This window comes from Carcharodon carcharias, chromosome 2, assembly GCF_017639515.1.
Source record: "Carcharodon carcharias isolate sCarCar2 chromosome 2, sCarCar2.pri, whole genome shotgun sequence".
NCBI classification, from domain to species: domain Eukaryota; kingdom Metazoa; phylum Chordata; class Chondrichthyes; order Lamniformes; family Lamnidae; genus Carcharodon; species Carcharodon carcharias.
In genome coordinates this window covers 219413515-219434406 of record NC_054468.1, presented here as the reverse complement: position 1 = coordinate 219434406, position 20892 = coordinate 219413515, and the positions used below count along the sequence as shown (strand labels likewise).

Sequence of the window (20892 nt, the reverse complement as noted above, 5' to 3'; positions counted from 1 at the left end):
TAAAATGCTAATTTTTCTGTAATGCTTTCATTCTACTCATGTTTTAATAGAATTAGCATTAATATGCAATCCCTAATTTAAATGTTCATTTCAGACAAACCATATAAATTGAGTTCTGTCGAATGGTTGGCAACCTGAAACGTTAAATTGGTTTCTCTCTCCTTAGCTGCTGCCTAAACTGTTGAGTATTTACCACATTTTCTGTGTTTTTTTTTTCAGATTTCTGGCATCTGCAAAATTTTTGCTTTTGTACTTATAGATAATTCAGGTAAAATCATTTAAGAAGGTTAAGCAGGTCTAAACTCCATTTGAGAATTAGGTTCAAATTTTATAATCAAATTGAGATTCCAACTTCCTACCATTAGCTGCCCCTGGTCATTGTGTTTAACATGAGATGTAGTATGAAATTTAGCATTGTTAGTAGATGCTTGCGATAATTTTGTTACTTTCGATGTCTGTGTTGCCATCCAAACTTGTTTTAATAGCTTGTTATCCTACAATATATCATGCATATCATGTACGTAAGATAGAAAGATTGTCATATAAGCAGAAATTATTTGAATAGCTTCTGATTGATTTTTTTCCAAAGTTCACTGTGTAAGTTGCAGAGCAGCCTAGAATATTGTGTTACATTTAGATTTCAGATCATAGACCCTTAGAGAGAAGCTACTGGGCCATATTATCTATGTCAGCTCTTTGTCAGAGGATATCAATTCCATTGTCCTACTTTCCCGTGGTACGCACTGCTATTTTATAAATATAGCAAAACTTGCGTTGCCTGCATCCTGACTGTGAAGCTGCCAGTTAATTTTCTTTTTCCACGAGTTAAGTACATAAATCTGTATTTTTTCTTTTCCATTGAGTTATTTTCTGCATTATTACCCTATCTAACACAAAACTTGGTTTTCCATCACTGAAGCTAAAAAATAAATCCCTCAAGCTATAGCTGCTATGACACATCTTACTGTGAATCAGTTTGAGATCCTAAACAATATTGTTTCAAATATTGTGAATTTTGAGGTGAGTGGATCACCATAATATCATAGAAATAAAATGGTAGAAAGATTAGCTCTGCAATTGCATTTATAGAATTCTGATGTAGATCTGCCTAGGTCTTCACAAGCTTGTGACTCTAATGAGCCCACACACATTCCTGGTTCTGTTTACACTTCGGCTCTGCCTACATTCCGGCTCTGCCTTCATTCCCTTCCTCTTACACCCAATCCTAACCACTCTACTGCTGCTCCCTTCCTTCCAGTAGGGCTGGCCTGAGTTGTCCAGCTGGATTCCACTCCCTCGTCACTCCATCCCTGCTCAGGTTTTAGTCCGTGCTGTTCTCCTGCTCCTGTCCAGTAGCTTCCAGCGACGCACCCAGCTTAAACAAAAGTAGAACACAAGTAGAAAACACCAAATTTCTGCTGTTGTCCCAACGCTGAATGTGGAGCTGGTTCATTAATAACTAATTTCTTTGCTCCTGGACTCCTAGTGTCAAGGAATTCAGTCCTCACTAGTAGCTTCTAGATAAAATGAAAACTCATTTTAACTTTCAACTAAAAATTCATTTTTATTTGTGTGCAAAAGACCATGGACAGGATTTTCCCTGCAGGCTTCAAAATCCCGCTGTCAGGCTTAATGGGAGTCAGAAGTCCACATTGTGTGGGGAACATCCACTCAATGTGATTTTTCCTGAATCGGCCAATTAATGGCCAGCGGTTGGGCTCAACAATTAAGGACAGTGGGCAGGTCTTGAAGCTGGAGGGCCAATAGAAGGCCCTCCAGCACTGAAGAAGCAACAGGATGTCATGGCATGCAAGTAAAAGAGAGGGTGCCCCAAGATGGAGGCACCATCTCTCCAACTTGTTAGAAGCTAAAATAAAAGATCAAGTAACCGGGTCATCATTACGGTGGTGGGAAAGGATGGTTGTGGAACTCCTCCACATGGCGGCCTGTGGCTGAAAATGAAGTCCGTCATTGGGACGCCACCATCAGGCGCCTTCCATGCTTCCCATCATCTGCAGTCATCTAGAGTGTCAAATGTGAAATCCCAGTTGGCCTCTGACATTAAGCCTTAATGGGTCTTTAATTAACTTAATAGTCTACCTGTCCCAACGCTGTCCCCGACCCCGTCCCCAGGAAAATGGCCCGGGTTCGAAATGGAGCTGGGCAAATGGCACAGCAGCTGGCAGTGCAAAATTCTCCACCTGCTGACCTCCATGTCTTCCCACCCCAAGTTGGGCCTAAAAGTCCAGCCACAGGTGTTGGCTGCCAGAAAATGGAGCAATCTTACTTTGACTGCATTAACACTAAGGGCATGTTTTTCTTCCCAAGATATGCCAAAAAATAAAATTTCTGGGTTACCACTGCTCTATGTGCCCAGGTCTCTGATTAAGCATCAGAAGTAGCTCAGGCTCCAGGCCTCCCATTGCATGGGTTCCTTGCTACAGTGTCTCTTCCATCCAACCATACTGCAGCAGCTTCTGGATGCACTTAGGCTGGCCAAGCTAGTTATTGGACGCTTAGGGGCCTCCTCCTGCTCCTGTTGATATTTTACCAGTGGCGGATAAAGCCCACGCTGTTGTATGGTTGTTTGGTGTCCCACTAAGAGGTCTGGAGGCTGGTATGGTTGAACATTAAATGTTTGTTAACAACTCATAATCATATATACCTCCAAGGTACAGTTATGCATGGGTAATATCTCCATGCTGGTTTTTTCCACACTCCTGTACTGTACCCACAGTCTATTATCATGTGACTCTGTACATAATACCATGGAAGGTACTGTTCTCCAGTCCCATAATAATCTTTGCTCTGCCCAAACACCTATACTACACCTCCCACTAAGTCCTTACTCGAATATATTTATAATACAATTCTTCTTTCATTGTTACCCCTTCTCCCCTGCCAACCCCTTAAGTTTGACTTTATAAATTCAGATGGTCTGGAGGCTTAACAATTCTTCCAGGTCTCGTTTTTTCCATGTTTGGAGGGATGGGTCTCACGCGAACAACATATGAGCATACATACGAATATATGAATTAGGAACAGCAGTAGGCCATTTGGCCCAAGTTTGCTCCGCCATTCAACAAGATCATGGCTGATCTGATTGTAACCACTCACCCACCCCCAATAATCTTTCACCCCCTTGCTTATCAATTGTCTATCTAGCTCTGCCTTAAAAATATTCAAAGACTCTACTTCCACTGCCTTTTGAGGAAGAGAGTTCCACAGACTCTCAGCCCTTTGAAAGGAATCATTTCTCCTCATCTGCCTTAAAAAGCGATCCCTTATTTTTAAACAATGACCCCAAGTTCTGGATTCTTCCACAAGGGGAACATACTTTCCACATCCACCCTGTCAAGACGCCTCAGGATCCTAAAGGTTTCAATCAAGTCATCTCTTACTCTTCTAAACTGCACTGGATACAAGCTTAACATGTCCAACCTCTCCTCATAAGACAGCTTCTTTGAACTGCTTCAAACCCAACTACATCCTTCCTTAAGTAAGGAGGCCAATACAGTACATAGTACTCCAGGTGTCATCTCACCAGTGCCCTGTACAACTGAAGCATTACCTCCCCAGTTTCATATTCAATTCCCCTCATGATAAACAATAATATTCTATTTGTTTTCCTAATAAAGGAAATGTGCAAGTAATATTCGCATCACACAAGTGTCAGGCAATGACCATCTCCAACAAGACAGAATCCAATCATCGCCACTTGATGCTCAATGGCATTACCAAAACTGAATCCCCCACTATCAACACTCTGGGGGTTACCATTGACCAGAAACTGAACTGGACTAGCCTTATAAATACTGTGGTTACAACAGTAGGTCAGTGGTTAAGAATAGTGCGACGAGTAACCCACCTCCTGATCCCGAAAGCCTGTCCATCATCTACAAGGTACAAGTCAGGACCATGATGGAATAATAATTCATGCCCAATTGCCTGGATGGGTGCAGCTCCCACAACACTCAAGAAACTTGACATCGTCCAGTGCAAAGCAACCCACTTGATTGGCACCACATCCACAAACATTCATTCCCTCCACAATCGATGCACAGTAGCAGCAGTGTGTACCATCTACAAGGTGCACTGCAGGAATTCACCAAGGCTTCTTCAACAGCACTTTTCAAACCCACGACAACTACCATCTAGAAGGACAAGGGCAACAGATAGATGGGAAAACCAGCACCTAAAAGTTCCCCTCCAAGTCACTCACCATTCTGACTAGGAAATATATCGCTGTTCCTTCACTGTTGCTAAGTCAAAATCCTGGAACTCCCTTCCTAACAGCACTGTGGGTATACCCACACCACATGGACTGCAGCAGCTCACCACCACCTTCTCAAAGGCACTAGGGATGGGCAATAAAAGCTGGCCCAGCCAGCGAAGCCCACATCCCATGAATGAATAAAATTTTTTTAAAAATTACTTGCTGTACCTGCATAATAGCCTTTTGTGATTCATGCACTAGGACACTGAGATTCCTCTGAATTTCAGGGCTTTGAAATCTCTTAACATTCTTTTTTCTTCCTGCCAAAATGAACAATTTCATATTTTCCCACATTATACTCCATTTGCTAAATCTTTGCCCACTCACTTAATCTATCTGTGTCCCTTTGTAGCCTCCTTATGTCATTTCACAACTTACTTTCTGCCTATCTTTGTGTCATCAGCAAATATAGCAACTATACCATCGGTCCCTTCATACAAATCATTTATATAAATTGTAAAAAGCTGAGGCCCCAGCACTGATCCCTGTGGCACACACTGCCAAGCAGAGAAAGAACCATTTATGCCTATTCTTTGTTTCCTGTTAGTTAGGCGATCTTCTATCCATGCTAATATGTTACCCCCTACACCATGAGCTTTTATTTTTCCACAATAACGTTTGGTGTGGCACCTTATCATTGCCTTCTGGAAATCTAAGTACAGCACATCCATCGGTTCCCCTTTATCCACAGCACATGTGGCTCCTTCAAAGGACTCCAATAAATTGGTTAAATATGATTTCCCTTTCATAAAACCATGTTGACTCTGCCTAATTGCCTTGAATTTTTCTAAGTGCCCTGCCATAACATCTTTAATAATAGCTTCTAACATTTTCCTGATGACAAATGTTAAGCTAACTGGCCTGTAGTTTCTTGTTTCTGTCTCCCTTCCCTTTTGAATGAAGGAGATACATTTCCCATTTTCCAATCTAGTGGAACCTTCCCTGAATCTAGGGAATATTGGAAAATTAAAAGCAAAGCGTCAACTATCTCACTAGCCACTTCTTTTAAGACCCTTGGATGAAGTCCATCAGGATCTGGAGATTTGTCAGCCCGCAGCTCCAACAATTTGCTCAATACACTTCCCGGGTAATTGTAATTTTCCTGAGTTCCTCCCTTCCTCCCATTTCCTGATTTACAGCTATTTCTGGGAAGTTATTTGTATCCTCTATAGTGAAGACCAATGCAAAATACCTGTTGAATTCACCTGTCATCTCCTTATTGTCCATTGTTAATTCCCCAGACCCACTTTCTACAGGACCAACACTCACTTTGTTAATTCTTTTCTAAGTATTTATAGGCCAGAATTTTGAGGTTGGTGGACGGGTAGGTGTGGTCAGTGGGTCCGGGAGCGATCGGGAAACGGTCTGCCACCCGCGATCACCCCAAACCACAATTTCTTGCTGGCAGGCCAATTAAGGCCCACCAAGCGTGAACGTCAGATCCCCAGTGGTCGGGAAGGGGCGGGGGTCTGTCGGCCGTCGGGTCCAATGGTAACCCGGCAGCCAGTTTAAAACTGGCCCTAGAAGGCTGCTGGTGATGAAGACATCTTCAGCAGGAGGGTAAAAATTATGGATACAAATGTGGCTGCGGATGCCAAGCGAGAGGACAGGATGGGTGGGCACTCGGCTCTCTGTTTTTCTGATGAGTGTGTCGTGGTCCTCCTGGTGGAGGTGGCTTCCAGGAGGGACACTCTTGTCCCCAGGGCTGGAAGGAGGCGGCCACTGCACCTAACAAAAAGAGTTTGGGAGGAGCTAGCTGTGCCGGTCAGCAGCCATGATGTGGTGCGATGCACCTGGGTCCAGTGCTGCAAGAGGTTTAATGACCTGCTGTGCTCAGGAATGGTGAGTTCAGTGTTGGCATGGATCAGTGTGTTGAACTGTTAAGGGCTGGCCGTCCCTTCGCGGAGCACAGGGGTGTTATAGTGTGAGTGCCAATTGTCAATGACACCAGAGCTGGCCAAGGGGGTGAGCCCTGGCTCCTTGGATTGAGTGCCTTGCAGCTCGAGGGCCACGACTCAGATGTGCCCTGCAAGGTGCTCCTCAGGTGGGGTTGGCCAGGCTGCAACGGCGCTGCAGTTAGAAAGTGGACTAATCAGAGCTCTTCTGTTCTTTCAGAAGAAGACAGCCCATAACAGCATTGAAAAGTCTCAGACAGGCAGAGGCCCCCCAAACCTCCTAATCTTAACCAGAAACGAGCAGGAGTTGGAGAGCCGGCATGCACCTCAGTCAACTGGCCACGGAGAAGCTGGGAAGTCAGATGAAGGTAAGAACACAGTGCACAGAGGTGAGAGTATCGGATGGTGAAAACATTCTTGGGTAGTCTCATCACTGATGGGAGCCTCAAAAATAGATTCCATGTTGATCCTTGAAAGGCACTATGACGCAGATCTCCATGGTCTCACCAGGGTACCTGGCATGCACAGTGACAGTGTGATGACTTAAACTAATGACATGTCGTTTTCCCTTGGGTTTGCCAACACGCATCCAATCGCAGGACCCTGAAGATCCACCCCTGACACCAGGCTCCAGATGCACCTACATCTGGATACACTTGCTCTCTGAACTAGGCACCAGCACAAATACCAATACCTCGGTGGGGGTGAGATCTTCAGTTAGAATGTCGATGCACAGTGGTGAGGGCAATTCACACTTGCTTGAGGTGCAGGCAGAGTGTGCCCAGGGCATTGGGCCAGAGGACTGCTGGAGACCAGGATGATGCTGAGTCAAAGGCAGATGATGAGCCTCTGGAGTCATCCATTAGGAAACAGATGCTGGATGTCCAGCGAGGTGTGCAGCAGGATCTGGCAGAGATCCATAAGGGTATGTGTGCCGTAGTCTCCCTTATGGAGGACTCCAGGCCGAGCATGAGCACTACGTTGACCTTCATGGCCGAGCGCACTCATGGAGAAGCAGCTCCAGGAACAGAATCATGGATTCCTGGGGTTGCGCTCAGACCTGCAAGCCCCCACACAGGCACTGATCTCAGGTGGTCAGTGTCTGTGTGGGAGATGGATGAGGTGCCCAGTATCCCAGCTAGGTGCCCGTCCATCAATGGTGAGCAGGGAAGTCCAGAGCGACTTCATGTTGGCACACGAGCTACCCGTCGTCTCTGCGGGCTCCTCTTAGGGCGCTCTGGATGATGGCAGCAGCTCCTCTGATCCTCTGCCAGTGACCGTGGCATTTGATGAGGCTGTGGCGACTGGGGAGCTGCCAGCCATGGAACTGGCCACTTCCTCCCAGGCAGGGCCAGCATGTTCTGGCTCCACTGGCCACAGGACGACCACCAAGGCCTCAAGGCTAACAGGACAGCAGAGTTAGCAGGCTGTCTCCAATGCTGGTGCCAATGAAGGGGGGAGCACCAAGACATAGCTGGAGACCAAGGCGTCTCCAAACATAAGTATAAGACACCATGAGCACAAGAGTGACTGGTCACGGGCGATCTTCTGTTGTGCAATACTTTGTTTATTTTAACTGGTCTGGGGTTGAAGACCAGAGAAGGGTGTGTTAATTTGTTTTGACTGTCAATATAAGATAAATTTTCTTTTGTCATAATGGCCTGAGTACGCTTCACCTTTATTTAATGTGGTGCAGGGTATGCCAGTATGTAATGCTGGATGTGGGTGGCTCGAAACTTTACTGCACAGGCACTGAGTGGATTTTGGAGTCAAAGGAAAGGGCCATTTCAAACATCCAGGATGGAGACGGCAGCCCAGGCATGAGGTGGTAGTGCTTATTTGGCAGCCTAGCTGAAGGAGTGTTGGATCAAGGCGTCCCTGGTGTGTCCCTGCCTCCCTGGAGGTCTGCCTCCATGCCCTCAGTGTTCTCCTCACCATATTCTTCTTCTGACTCACTGCTGGATTATCATCTGTGACCTGTGCAGCTGCATCACCATCCTCTTCCTCCAGTGGGACCCCCTTGACAATGCCAGAGCGCAGCATGTGACCACTATCAGTGACATCTGCCCTGGGAGGTATTGTAGTGCTCCTCTTGAACGGTCCAGCCACCAGAAGCGAGTCTTCAGTGGACCTATGGTCCTCTCTATCACAGCCCTTCTGAGGCATGGTTCCTGTTATACCACTGCTCTGCCTCTGCTCTTGGCTCTTGGGTGGGGAAGAGGCGTCACAAACCACCTTTTCAAGGGATAGCCCTTGTCGCCCAGCAGCCATTCATCCAGTCAGGTTGGAGCATTGAAGAACCTCGGAACCTGGGAGTATCTCAGGATGTATGCGTCATGGGAGCTGACAGGGTACCTTATACACATTTGCGGAATATGCATTCTATGGTCACACACTACCTGCATGTTCATGGTGTGAATCCCTTCCTGTTAACAAAGGCACCTGGTTGACCTGCTGGCGCCTTGATGAACATGTGTGCAGTCAGTTGCATCTTGGATGTGGGGAACGCATCAATCGCTGCAAAGCCTCTGGCTTGCTCAGCCTGGCTGGTCTCATCTGTACGGAAATGAATGAAAGTCAATACCCGCCTGAACAAAGTTCCTGTCACCAGCTTGACACAACTATGGACAGCTGATTGGGAGGCTACACACAGATCCCCCACTGACCTTTGGAAAGAACCAGAAGCATAGAAGGCATGGGCCACTGTGACCTTCAGAGACACTGACATGGGGTGTCCACCCACACAGTTGGAGATGGTCTCAGACCCGATCATCTGACAAATGGAGGTCACTGTCTCCCTTCGGCATTGCGCCAAAAACATATTGAAGTAGCTGCATCGCTGCCTGTAAACCCTGGCAGCAGGATAGCGGTGTCTTCCGTGGCCTCTTCCCCTGGGACTGCCAGCTGGCCCTGCACCCACTGAGCCTGCGTCTCTCCTCCCACAGGTTGCTCCCCTGGAAGCTGCATAGGCCTCTTCTCCCTTCTGCCCCTCCCTTCCTCCTCAGTGGACGCGCCACTACTGGAGACTACAATCCCCATTACCAGGGTAACTGAAGGCTGTCTGATACCTGGAAGGGTCCACAGTCTGAATTCTCCAAGATCCTTCTCCAAGAAGCCCTGAAATGAAGCCTGGAGATGCTAACAATGAAGCCCTGAACATAGATGAAGCTGCCATATACCAATAAGTCACCAGCAGCAAACTATCTACCAAACTCCTCACTGCTCATACTAGCAATACTGCTGACCCTTTATATCACGACTGTGGATGAGCTTTATGAAATTATTGACTGTGCGAAATCGCACAGGCAATTAAAAATCGGGGTCAATTGACTTTTTAATGCCCTTAACTGGCCTCTTAATTAATGGCGGGTGTGACTGTGGCACCCGCACGCGCCCACCAGGCGCAAGTGCGCTATGACATCAGGACGCTCACCCAACGTCATCGCGCGTTATTTTATGCTCGAGAGTGTCAGGCAAGTGCCAGCACGCCAGTGAAAAATTCTGCCCATAAAAGATCTTACTATTCATCTTTATATTTCTAGCTAGCTTTCTCTCATACAATTTTTCCTTCCTTATTAATCTTTGTCATTCTTCGCTGTTCTTTACATTCTGTCCAATCTTCTGACCTGTCACCAATCTTTGTGCAATTATATGCTTTTTCTCTAAGTTTGATTCTGTCTTTAATTTTTCTTTTGTTAACTGTGGATGGTGGGTCCTAGTCTCAGTTGCTTTGGGTTGATGCCTCAGTTTGGTGTTGAAATTGTCGTACTCGGTGTTTCCAGTACTTGCTTATCTCCATTTGATTCACTTTTTACACACCTTTGAGTTGCATTTCTCTTTATCAACAACCCAACTGCTTTGTTTGGACAGCCTGGGTTTGTCCAGCTCCTTCCGCAGGGAATATTTATTCCGTTCATTCCTAGAGTGGACTCAGGTTTTATTTTTCTATGCGATCCACCATAATCTTCCTGGAATCTGGTGTTTCAAAAATAAATTCAATTCCACTTGCTTCACAATTTCAGCTCAATATTTGTTTACTCTCCTATCTTCCAATTTTTTTGAAGCTTATGAATCTTTTCATTCAGCTCAGCAACCACTCTGGTGCATTAAGTTGTCTTTGTTTCAGAGTTATCTACTTCTTCAAGTCTGGATTTGTCCTTCCACACTATGCATCTCATCTTTCATGTTTGTCAGACTGGATCCAAGTTCAAGAATTTCATTGCTCTTTTCATGGTGAAGTTCCAACATTTCATCAGTTTTGGTTGTTAATTCTGCACTCAACCAACTGTTCTGATTCGTCAGCAATTCCTTTTCCTGTTACAGGCATTTTTCACAATACTTAATATATACTTCTGATACTTGAAGTTCACCCAGTTCTAATTTTTCATCGTGCAAGTTGGTTCTCTATCATTTTTCCTTAGCAAAGCTTGATTCCTATGTGCTATTCTTCAAGCTCAAATTCTTGCATGGCATTTCTGCTAATTGTTTCTGAGGGTCTTCACACTTTTTTGTGCTTTCTCTTGCCATTCTAGGTCCTTGATTTACATGTCAGCAATTTCATTTTTCAACAAGTCAATGGTTCTCAGCAAGTTTGAGGCATCCAATGCTTTTCCTTCTAGTCATTGATCTTCAGCTCTGCAATCTCTTTCTTGTACCTCTTGGCTTTCTCCTAGAATATAGAACATTGCTGAGTCTTCTCTGCCAGCTGATTCTTCAGTTCTTTCAGAGTGACATTCAATTCATTTTACTTCTCTTTGTATTTTTCCAGAGGAACAAACTTTGAACCGAGGGATTCTTGTGGCGTGTGAAGGTCCTTCAATAGGTTTTCCTTGACTTTGCAGAACTCAATTGCTTTGTCTTGAGTTTTCTTGTAATTGAAAAGAGTCTCCTCTACTTTGTTCTGCTATTCTTCCATTCTGTTGTTCAAGCAGTCTTCATTTCTTCATGCTGCTGAAGTACTCCTTTTGCATTTGATCTTGAAGGACAATCAACTGTTCTTTCAACTGTTTATTTTCTTGTTCAGCTCTTGCCTTCTCACTCTGCCTTCAGTGCATTGCTTTGTCACTACTGCTAGTTCAAACATAGCTTTTTCTGAAGTAGTATTCAATATCTTTTTTAACTCATGTTTATCCAGGGGTACGTATTGATTCCTCAAAGGGTCTTTCAAGGCAGCAACTACTTCAAGTAACTCTTCTGCCTGCTGTTGTGCCTGGCTGTATTGCTAGTTGAGTTTTTCCAACTCCTGCTTCGATTTGCCAACAATGGAATTCAGAGTTGTTACTTCCTCCTTGTGCTTTTCTCGAGTCCACACACGATTTAGATTTTTGCTTATTACATTCTGTTTCTTTCAAAGTCTCTTTGTACATTCATGACATCTCAGAAATTTGTTTGTTCAGACCTTGAACAGTCTGGTTCATTGAAGACTTCAGTTTATCATGTGTTTTCAAAGGTAATTACTCTGCTTGAGTTTTAAGTTTTCCAATTTTTTTTAAATTTGATCATGGCATGTGGGGTGTTGTTGGCTAGGCCAGCATTTACTGCACATCCCTAATTACCCTTATTCAGAGAGCATTTTTTAAGAGTCAACCACATTGTTGGAGTCACATGTAGGTCAGACCAGGTAAGGGCAGCAGATGTCCTTCCCTAAAGGACATTGGCGAACCAGATGGGTTTTTACAATCGACAATGGTTTTGTGGTCATCATTAGACTTTTAATTCCAGATTTTTATTAAATTCAAATTCTGGATTCGAACCAGAGTCCCCAGAGCATTACCCCAGGTTCTGGATTACTAGTCCAGTGATAATGCCACTGTACCATCACCTCCCCTGCTTTGATACAAACATTTTCTGATCTTATCAGATTTTCCTTTTGCGGGGTTTGTTTCTTTTGGGTTATAGGATTTAAAAAATATATATTTTGGATGGTTCTCTTCCGCCATTATGTGATTTGCTTGGGTAATGTCTTTTTCCCTTTTGTTGCTTCACTGGAGTTTTCTATTCCTCTTTTTAATGTCTGCGCTCTCCACCGCTTAGAGATTAAAAGATTTGTCAAAGGTTTTTAATATTTCATCAAAGCTGGCTGAGGATTCCTCAATGCCTTGCATCAGCAAATTCACCAAACAAGTATAAAAATGTATTAAGTTGGGCTTCTTCTGACTTCTTACTTAGTCCTGAAGTACTCCTGCATTCTAAAAATTTTCTTCCCCATGATGCCCAATTTTCGGTCTGGTTTGGCCCTTGCCTTCGCCTAAATTGGGCTGGTAGTCTTATTTTAGTATTCATGTTCCTTTTTCATAACAGGGGAGTATATCTTTAATTTTTTTTCTTTTTCAAGATGGCTCCACAGCTTCCTTTTAATTTTTGTCTTTGCTCTTCCCACGCTTGCCCGGTTTTGGCAGGCTCCTATTGCGCTAATAGGGCTGTTTTTTAAAATATATTCCCTCCACAGGAAACCTTCAAAACAAATTATTTGGGCCAAATACTTGCTTTTTTAAGCCAGGCAATCAAATGGAAGATGATTTTGTAGCTCTGCCTACCGTTTAAAATTTTTTTCCTTATTCAGTCGAGTTCGGCTGCTATGTGTTATGGTGCCGGCTGTGGACCAGTTGCTGCAGCTTTCTTGCAGTTGCACTCTGGAATGCTAGTGCTGATCCTGATTGCTGCCTATTTTAAAAGGTAATTTCTGCTTTTTACTGTATTTTGCTCACCCTTCTTGTGATCTGGCTAGGTCTCTTGACTGCATTCACTCAGGTTCTTCTTTTCATCTGCACAGTGGATTCTTCTTCTAACTTTCAGCCTTTTTTCTTCTTTTGAATTTTGCTCAGCCTTTTGTGATCTAGCTAGGTCCCTCGACTCTGCGTTCAGTCAGGTTTGGCAATGGACCTCCATGTGCCCTGGTCGAGTCCTTTGGCATACATGTCTGCAATGGAGCTTCTTTTTAGGTGATCTCCAACTGTGTTTTGCCTTTAGGTGCACTTTGCTCTGGTCAGGCTTCAGTTTCTTTACTTCTTCATGCTTTGAGATTCTGGGTTCCTTTCTAGCTTCTCTGGGGTTTTGGGGTTCATCCTTCATTGTCACCATGTTGTAAGGTCATTTGGTATCTCACTAAGAGATCAGGAGGCTTGTATGGTTGAACATTAAGGCTGAGATTTTTTCTCACCGCTGGAGATTTGGCAACCCAGCCAAAAGTCCATTGACTATCTGTGGGACTGGATGATCCCGGCGGCGTGCAGGGTGCAAAGTCCCACCCTAAGTGTTTGTCAACAACTCATAACCATATACATCTCCATGTCTCCATGCTGGCTTCTTCCAGAATCTTGTACTATACTTGCAGTCTATCCTGTAACTCTACATCATACCATGAATGGTATTGTTCTCCAGTCCCATGTTAACCCTTGCTCTGCCCAAACACACCTATACTACACACACATGATGAGGCTGCCAGGTGAGCCCTGTGGAGGCCTTAATGCAGGCTGAAGGGTGGGGTGGGATTCAGGTGAGAGGGGCCTTCCCATTCAGGCATCCTGTGTCCAAAGGAGGCCTCCAGCCCCAGGACTTCCCACCACCTTCTGTCCACCCCATCCTGCCCTCCTAATCCTAGTTCCTCTCCCCCATTGCCAGGGCCTACAGCCTGGCCCCTGTGATACCCCCTGACTTATCTTCTAGTCCAGGTCCATGGCTCCTTGTCACTGGGGACTGGATGTAGTCCCAGCAGTGGTCACTACTATAAGTATGCTGCTGGGTTTAGTGAGCTGCTGGCCATTTGATTGGCAAGCAACTTTCAGAGGTGAACATCCTCCCAGATGGAGGCATAAGTCCTTCCTTAAGCTAACTAACAGCTAACAACAGTAAAACTAGCTCAGGGCAACCTTTAAGCCTGGAAGGGGTGGGGCAGAGCCACCGTCTCCATGTAAAATGAACTTGTCCAAACATAACAAGACTTGGACAACATTCAGGCTTGGGCAGAAAAGTAGCAAATAACATTCACACCACATAAATGCCAGACAATTACCATTTTCAACAAAAGAAAGACTAACCACTTCCCCTTTACATTCAACGGGATTATCATCACTGAGTTCCCCACCATCAGCATCCTGTGTGTTACTATTGACCAGAAACTGGATCAGCCGTATAAATACTGTGGCTACAAGAGCAGGCCAGAGGCTGGATGTTTGGCACAAGTCAGGAGTGTGATGGAATACTTTCTGTTTGACTGGAAAATTGCAGCTCCAACAACATTTGAAATGCTCAACGGCATTCAGAACAAGGCAACCTGTTTGATTTACACTCCATCCACCACTTTAAACATTGACTCCCTCCACCAGTGGAGCACAGTGGCTGCAGTATGTACCACCTTTGAGACGCCCTACAGCAACTCTTCGACGGCATCTTCCAACCTCTATCCCACAGAGAAGGACAATGGTAGCAACACATGTGAACACCACCATAGCTGCCTGGCTGGGTTTGCAGCAGGTGGTGAGACAACCAGAGGGAAAAACCTACTTGATCTTATCCTCACCGATCTACTTCCTATACTTGGAACCATACCATCATTCCTTTATTGCCTCTAGATCAAAATGATAGAACTCTCTGCCTAACAGCACTGTCAGAGTGCCCACACCACCTGGAAGGCAGCAGTGCAAGAACACAACTCATGACCATCTTCTCAAGGGCAATTAAGCATGGACAATAAATGTTGGTCTTGCCATCAACACCCACTTCCCAAGAATGAACTCAAAAGTGATCATTTACATTCATTGTATATTATTTTACAATTGTACTTTGTTTTGCATTATCTTACTTAGCCGATTCCAGTGTACATGCTTCATGTTATCCATTCTCTCAATTGGTCTAATTTTCCATTTGTGTAATATCTCCCCCGTGATAAACATATTTCTCCCAATCATCACTGCAACCCCAAGATTTTTCCGAAAGTTGTATCTTAGAGAGGAGGGCTGCTAGCTGGGAAGTGGTGGGACATCAATTAGGCTCATTATTAACCTTCAGAGTGCTTTATTTCCTCACATCTGCAACGTTTCCAGCAGTGCACATGCCACACGCTATGTTGTTCTCCAAGTAGATGAAGTGACTCCACAGTGGAAAGCCATTGTGTGAAGTGTCAGCCATTTAACTTTTTGTTTAAAAGAGGTCATGTGTAGCTACAGACTTACTGCTGAGGAAGTCAAGCTGTCATATTGAGAGTGCAGAAAGATGGGGATGGGGGTGGGGGTCAGGGAAGATGTAATTGGATTTGTGCTTAATCATGGTCACAATAAGGTGCCAGGTTATTTCTGCACATAAAGAGCTTGTGATTGTGGCTGTATTCAGAGAGGACAGCCACTTACTCAGAACTGGGCAGCAGCAGTGATAAGGAGAAGCCTGCACAGCAACACAGACAGTATCCAACTGCAGAGGGATGCAGGAGGTGCTGGATGAGAGGCAGCAGGAGCCAGAAGGTGATACCTGCAGAACTGACTGTATCGCCGAAGGATCAGCTTCCTGAATACATCAGAGCAGCAGAGCCTGCGATAGTGGCTCCTATTGAGGGAGATGGTGTCTGAGTTGTGTACAATCCTGGAGGATGACCTTAGGCTACAAGGAGCAGAAAGGCATCTTGTGCCAGTAGCTGTCAAGCTAACAATACCCTTGAACTTTCTAGTATCTGGCTCATTTCAGAGATCAGCAACAGACCCCTGTGGGATCTCATAATCAGCTGCCCACAGCAGCATTTCTCAGATGGTGAATGCACTTTTTGAGAGGGCATCCAAATTAGTTGTCTTCAACACAGATGCAGCCAGTCAGGTACAGAAGGCCATGGGGTTTGCCTCACTGGCAATATTCCCTCAGGTGCAGGGCACCCATACAGCCATCAAAGTCCCATAATCTCAGGACATCTAAGCGATTCCTTCAGATATCTGCTAGGTTTCCTAACAGTTGCCATGATGCGTTCACCCTGAGGCAGTCACAGGTGCTACAGCACTTCATTCCACCTCACAGCCTGCGTAGATAGCTCCTAGCTGACAATGAATACCTGGTGAACAGATGGCTGTTGACACTTGTACGGAACCCCACAACTTAGCTATACAACCGCTGCCATATCACAACAAGGGCCACCATTGAGCAGGCCATTAATGTCCTGAAGATGTGTACCAGTGCCTTGACAGGTCAGGCAGTGCCCTTCAGTACAGCCCTTCAAGGTTTTCCTGCATTGTTTTGGTCTGCTGCTTTTTTGTACACCGCGGCTACCTCCTCAGAGAATGAGGATTTTGAAGAGGACCAGCTGGTGGCAAAGCAAGGCCACCCAGAGCTCAGCTTCCTGCGGCAGCACATTCGCCAGGATGGCAGGGAAGCCTGGGATTTCCTGATCCAGCAATGATTCTCCTGAGGTGAGCAGATCCTCCAATGGAAACATATAATTCAAATATCCAGTTTATATATAGCAGCCACTATCCAGGCTCCAACATCAGATCCACTTCTCACAGGGGGTTAGCACTGATGACACAATAATTCTCCTGCGAGAGCACTTAGGCCCATGACACACTCAGACCTCACACAAAGGTGTGAGCTTACGATAAGGTCCAATTTCCCAAAACAAATATTACAAATATGACAAGATATTAGATATTAAGCACAGCCCCTTTCATTACATGCACTGAACAAAAGCTTTTAACCTGCACCTAGGTGAAATTCAATGTGATGCTCCCACTGCTTCTCTGCTGTCTTGCGAGAAATCTTCATGGTGTTCCCCCTGCGGCTGCATATGGATGCAGGCTGCTTGAGGGGATGTCCCAACGGCTGAGGTGTCTGTGGTGCCCTTCCTGAGGGCACTGCAACAGGCTGTGGCAGTTGCATTTGTGCAGGGGCACCCTCAGTCATGGGATGGTGGGGTCAGCTTCAGAACATGCGGGTCCCTTGAACACTGGCACCATTGGCATCAACACTTCCTGCCTCAACCCTTTCACAGCCCACTTGCACATCTGCATTTACCAGGTGCAGGAGATCACCTGATTGGACATGCAAGCATCCCTGTGTCTTCACTGCTTGAGACCAGCCAATGCTACAGAAGGCATCATAAAATCTGTTGAGATCAGGTTACTGCTTCTGCATCCATTCAGTGGACTCTTGCATGAGGGTGGGTGCTCTTTCAATGGATGAGCTCATGTGCTCATATGCCTGAAACACTGTGATGCTCATGTCACGAATGGACTCCTCCATTTTCTGTGCCTCAGGAAACTCTGACAAATGTCCACATATCTTTTTTTTTTATTCATTCATGGTATGTGGGCTTTGCTGGCTGGGCCAGCATTTATTGTCCATCCCTAGTGCCTTTGAGAAGGTGGTGGTGAGCTGCCTTCTTGAACCACTGCAGTCTATGTGGTGTAGATACACCCACAGTGCTGTTAGGAAGGGAGTTCCAGGATATTGACCCAGTGACAGTGAAGGAACAGCAATATATTTCCAAGTCAGGATGGTGAGAGACTTGGAGGGGAACTTCCAGGTGGTGGTGTTCCCATCTATTTGCTGCCCTTGTCCTTCTAGGTGGTAGTGGTCATGGGTTTGGTGCTGTCTAAGGAGCCTTCCTTCACCTTCCTGGTGAATTCCTGCAGTGCATCTTGTATATGGTATCATTGCTGCTACTGTATGTCGGTGGTGGAGGAAGTGAATGTTTATGGATGTGGTGCCAGTCAAGCAGACTGCTTTGTCTTGGACTCCCTATGCTGTTCCACAAGCACCCACTTTATAAATGGCCCCCCCAGGGCTCATTATTTCCTGCTGGGTAACTATGATTGAGATGTCCGCCTTCATCTAATGGGGACTGTCCACAGCTGCTTCTACCTTCATCTCTTGTTCACATGTGGCATGATGCTGACCTTGTGCCACTGTAACGTAAAGGGTTAACATCAGAAGCATACATGATGCTGCTTAATAATGATGTTAAATCACATGAATGATTAGTAAGAGAGATTTTGAAGAGAGCAGAAGTTCTCACCTCATCTGGAAGCCTAAATGTGTAAACACTTGCTGCAAATACATATTTCGGGTTATAAAGACCATGGACTCAAGCAGCATATTTTTGGGAGATAAGACAATCACCAAACTCCATCTAAACCCATACCACACAACAAAACAGCCACAAGTTCTACAGTTAGTTAAGGCCCCCCCTGAGGTGCTTGTATCTGCACAGGTGGTGGGGAATGGGGGCATTCAAAGGAGTGGAAGGGACTGTGCCCATGACAGCATTCAGACCGAGGGAAGAACTGACAAGACTCGGGTGCAAGGGCTGACCACCATAGGGAGGGGAGAGCTGGGGTCTTGAATCAATGGGGAAAGGGTTATTTGAAGCATTTGGAGAAACAAATTATGGTGTTTGGCAGCACAGTTCCCAGAGGCTTGTAGATTTAACAAAGTGCAATTGGTCTTGGTAACACAGGGCAGGAAGGCAACAATGTGGAGAGAGGGTGCTGAAGTTTTTGGGGGTGGGTGGGTGGAAGGCAGTGCTGGGGGAGGGAGTTGCACTCTGATAGCTCTTGAAGTGAATGGAGGCTGAAGCATTTGGTTGGGATAGGTGTGACATTTATCATGCCTACTCAGGAATATGGTATAGCATAACTGGAGGTACTGTACCCTGACACCATAACACAATGGAGTTGTGAACCTGAACTTTTTGAGTACTAGGGGAAAGGTGGCAGTGACCTTTTAGGAAGGGTCTTCCTTTCAGCAATCAGAGACAGAGTTTGGGCCAACCAGCTCTTGATGGTGGGAGTGCCAGAGGCTGGCAATGCTGAAAGGTGAAAGGACTCTGTCCTGGCAGCCCTGAGGAGGATTGGATTGCGGCTGAACTTGGGGAAGGAAGCTGGGGCCTGGAATCATTGGGGATGAGGACTGGGGGGATTTATTATGACTTGAGGTGGGGAGATTCTGTGCTGTTTGTTGACTATTCTATAATCTCTTGCCAGAGACTTACTTTGAGTTTGTGGCTCCTGGATTTAAATTAGCAGAGTAGATTTTGCAAAAAAGTAAAGTTATACTGCATGAACTTCAGTCTTTATGTTTGAAATAGCTATTGCCAAATAAAGAGTCAGGACATTGAAGCACCTGACTTCATCTATTTATTACAGCTACAGGAGTGAGATTTTGCCAGACACAAGAATGGCAGTTCCCTAATTATCACAGGATGAAAACTGAGCAGGAGAATACACAGGTCCGAGAAAATATTAGCAGGAAAGCCCAGGTAAATGCTACAATCACTGGAACATAATAGCCCAGAAAAAGTGACAGGCCCATGCTGGGCAAAGTCGACAGAGTGGGTTCTACACCAAAATAAGTAGGTTAATGGCAAGGATTGGTAATTTCTTTTGACGATTTGGTTTGTATGTTTATGTGCTAATTCAAGTTTTAAACATTCAGACCCAGAGAGGCTCTCTGTCATGTTGAAAATAGCAGAAATGCCCAAAAATCTTAATTCCCGCTCCGAATTTCTGAGTTTCACGGGGATGGGTGTGTTTCATTCAAAAGCGGTCCCTTTGAATTATCAGCAGCTTTCACTGAAGTTGGATTTTGGAATGCCAGGCCTGTAAAACCTGAAGTATGCAGATTAGACCAGGTAAGAGCAGGCCTGAACTTTGTTGATTAATTTGGAAACCCATTGGAAACCTTTTGGAAAGATAAAATACTCCTTTTGGATATGATGGTGGGACACCTTTGGCGTAGGAATTGTTAAAAGTAGGCATACATGGGCAGAATTTTCTGCCTGTCGGGCAGGCTGTGCGGGAGTGGATCCAATCACTGCCTGCGATCGGGTCCACACAGCCATTTTATGTGGGCGGGACAATTAAGGCCCACCCAGTGTGAAACATGGCTCCCGCGGACAACAGGAGGGGGCTGATGGGACTGCTAGGACCGCCGGGTCCAATGGCGACCTGGCAGCCTGTTTAAAAGTGTTCCTGCAGCCTTGCAAAGGCTGTCAAACATGGCGAGCAGAGCGGCTCCCCAGGGCGCTGCTGATGAGCAGGCCAGGCAGGGGGGCACTGTGCCCTTCTTTTCTCAGACGAGTGCCTTGCTGCCCTCCTCAAGGAGGTGGCAGCATGGCAGGAGGTAAATGTCCCCAGGGACAGGAGGAGGATGTCCCCCTACATGAACAAACGTGCCTAGGAGGAGGTGGCGGAGGTTGTGAGCTCCCGCAACGTGGTGCGACGCACCTGGATCCAGTGCCACAAGCGTTTCAATGACCTTTTGCACTCTGGAAGGGTGAGTACCATGCTGGCTTTGGTCACTTAACCCAGCAGGTAGGCTTTCCCCCCTGGCCTTCCCACCCCCCAACTCTGAGTGCAGTTACTCCATTGAATCGTTGACGGCATGTGTCGTTCACTGGGTGGACCAGCAGATATTGCCCCTGCCGAGGTCACCCTGAGAGGGTCGTGATGAGATGGGTTCTGCATCCGCAGCGTGTGGTACAGTGACACCCACATTACTGTTTTAGAAGCAACCTGGAGGATCTGCACCTAGGTGCAGTGCTGGAACTGCAAAACATGTCAAAGTCAGGGTGCTGAGATGCTGGGAGGGGAGCTTCCAGGTGGTGGGGCACTGATCCATCTGCTGCCCTTTGCGTTCCACGTGCTTGCGCCTCCTTGCTTTGCAAGGTTGGACCACGTGGTGCCAAATGTGATGTAGGCTGCATTTGGCCAAGGTTGCTGGGGGGGGGGTGGGGGGGGGAGGGTGGGG

The 20892-nt window shown here is 45.9% G+C and overlaps 1 protein-coding gene across 5 annotated transcripts in view; it reads right to left on the bottom strand.

Annotated features, from left to right (window-relative positions):
- Nucleotides 1–20892, bottom strand: part of sdccag8 (SHH signaling and ciliogenesis regulator sdccag8) — a 414295-nt gene that overhangs the window by 139620 nt on the left and 253783 nt on the right. The gene's annotated exons all lie outside the window — the stretch shown is intronic.